Genomic DNA, 3,227 nt, shown 5'->3' with positions numbered 1-3,227 from the left:
GGGTTTACAGTGTCTTCCTTTTATTCTCCAATTTTTGGCAGGGGTACTGGGATTTTCAAGGAGGGTTTGTAGAATAACAACTCAATCAGAAAAAGGAAGTACTTCAAGTCCTCCTGGGAAAGGGTATTCTTTCTGATCCAGGAAATTTCAAACTTTGGCTCCTTGCGTTTTTACCAAAACATTACAGAGATTTTTGGAATCAAGTTGCTAAAACCTTGGGTGGTTCATTCATTTTCAATGGTAACATTAAGATGTACTGACTGGACTAGCCAGAAGCAGTGGAAAGAAGTTGCCCAGAATTCTGTTCAGCATTTTTGCAATGAACAAAATGTCAAGTTAGAAAAACTGTTGGTTATGAAGTTGCAGCATGCTTTCCCTCCACAAATAAAGCCCAGTGTGACATTTTATACAAGTTGCATTTCAAAAATAAGGAAATGGCATCTTTTATCTGTAACTAGGTTCTGGAATTAATTTTTTTTTACTTGCATCAATATATTAGTCTCCTAATGGCATATGTTGCATCCCATATGGAAAACTCATGCACAAAGAAGCATTTGTTTCTTTCAAGAGCAGTGTGAAGAGTATTAATAAAATTTTGATGCCAGATAAAGTACTTTGTTGTAGTAGAGAGCATAATAATGAAGAGACTTATAGAGAACCTGGTTTGTTGGTGTTTGGATTTCTTGCATGGAACAGCAGTAAAGTTGGCTCAACCATTTCAAACAGCTAAGTAGAGTGTGAATATTTCTTATTATCCACAACCCCCCTTAAATGGGATAGCTTATAGGAATTTCAGAAAAAATTTATAATGTTATCATGTAGACTTGGTCCAATGTAGTAGTTTATATCTTGATTTTTTGTTACATTTAAAAAATAATCTGTTTATTATAAATATAATTTAATAAAGGACAGCTATGTTCTTACATATGCTCTTCCATTCTATCTGTTACAGTATGTCATTTAATTTATTACATATGAATGAAATCTAGCCTTATGCATATATGAAACATAAAAGGAGTAGTATTTTCATAATTCTCTCAGGTAGTGGTATGTATTCATTTTTGATCCCACGTTAAAGTTTGGTAAGTATTAGTACTTTAAAGATTAGTTGTAGTTATTAAATGGATATTTAGAGAGTCCTTGATGGCCCACCTGTACCACAGTTTGAGAACCAATAACACAAGAACACAGCAAAGATATAGACTGATTGACACTATCAACCATCATTTGGTAATTAAAAATTTTGGAATACCATGTTGAACAACTGTATAATTCACAATCTTTTCAAAGGAGCATGATATATTTACAATGAATTAATCATATTCTGGGCCAAAAAGTAATAAATATAAAATAGTTAAGTGTGGGGAAGATACACTCCACAATGAAGTTGGGATACAGGATAAATATGTTGAATAATTTATAGCATTACTAAAGAGAAGTTATACTGAGAAATGGGGATTTAGCTTATGATTCAGTTCTTATTGAAACAGTACAGGAAAATAAATATGAAGATAGTAATAATATTTTAATAGAAATGAGTTGGGTTAGAAAGGCTAATGCACACATATTTTAGGAATAAGAAAGAAAACAGCTTTGTAAGAAAAGAACATGTAAGAAAACAGCTCTGGTGTAGAGGGAAGATTGGTGGATGAAAAACCAGGGATAGATTCTGATTATAGATTCTAATACCAATTCAGTTGAGTGACTTAGAGAAATTGACAATGATGAGGATAATAACGCTTAACCAAATTTTCTCATATGGCAGTTGTGAGATGAGTTGTTAATGTACTAAGTAATAATAAAGTTCTTTGAAAATTAGAAATTACCCATCAGTTGTTATTTCAGAGCAAGTTTAAAGGTAAGAGATGGACCGATGAACAGATCTTGCCTAATCTTAAAAAAAAAAGGACAAACATATACACCCAATAATACACACAATTTGACATTCCACTGAAATGTAAGTGGTAACATATATTAAATGTAGATCTGTTTCCTGTGGTACTTGGGTTTCCATGTTAAACTTCAGCTTTAATGTGTCTATTTATGCAGCTTATGACGTCACAGCTGTAGTGTAGGTCCCTGGCAAGGATGATTGAGAATAAAATTTGGTGGAAGGCATAAAATGTAAACTAAAGGAAAATCTGCATTTTTTTCTCCCCCTGTAAACTCAGCTTCAGGGACATGTGGGAATATCTTAGTAGGGTCTTCACTGTCAAGCTGCTTTCTGAGAACTGACTAGTTGTGTGCAGGACAGAATCAGGCCCCTGGCCAACACAGACCTAAATGGAGAGATACACAAACAGAATGAGTTAAATAAAATTGCTTTTTTTTTTCATTTTTTTTCCCAATTATTTTTATTAGTTGGAGGCTAATTACTTCGCAACATTGCAGTGGGTTTTGTCATACATTGACATGAATCAGCCATGGAGTTACATGGATTCCCCATCCCAATCCCCCCCCCCCCCCCCCCCCCCCCCCCCCCCCCCCCCCCCCCCCCCCCCCCCCCCCCCCCCCCGATTCCCCTGGGTCCTCCCAGTGCACCTGGCCCGAGCACCTGTCTCATGCATCCCACCTGGGCCGGTGGTCTGTTTCACCATAGATAATATACATGCTGTTCTCTCGAAACATCCCACCCTCACCTTCTCACACAGAGTCCAAAAGTCTGTTCTGTACATTGTGTCTCTTTTTCTGTTTTGCATATAGGGTTATCATTACCATCTTTCTAAATGCAAATCAAAACCACAATGAGGTACCATTACACGCCAGTCAGGATGGCTGCTATCCAAAAGTCTACAAGCAATAAATGCTGGAGAGGGTGTGGAGAAAAGGGAACCCTCTTACACTGTTGGTGGGAATGCAAACTAGTACAGCCACTATGGAGAACAGTGTGGAGATTTCTTAAAAAACTGGAAATAGAACTGCCATATGACCCAGCAATCCCACTCTTGGGCATACACACTGAGGAAACCAGATCTGAAAGAGACACGTGCACCCCAATGTTCATCGCAGCACTGTTTATAATAGCCAGGACATGGAAGCAACCTAGATGCCCATCAGCAGACGAATGGATAAGGAAGCTGTGGTACATATACACCATGGAATATTACTCAGCTGTTAAAAAGAATTCATTTGAATCAGTTCTAATGAGATGGATGAAACTGGAGCCCATTATACAGAGTGAAGTAAGCCAGAAAGATAAAGATCATTACAGCATACTAACACATATA

Source organism: Cervus canadensis, chromosome 3 (genome assembly GCF_019320065.1).
Source record: "Cervus canadensis isolate Bull #8, Minnesota chromosome 3, ASM1932006v1, whole genome shotgun sequence".
Lineage (NCBI taxonomy): Eukaryota > Metazoa > Chordata > Mammalia > Artiodactyla > Cervidae > Cervus > Cervus canadensis.
The sequence above is the reverse complement of the archived record's forward strand: the minus strand, read 5'-3'. Positions refer to the sequence as shown.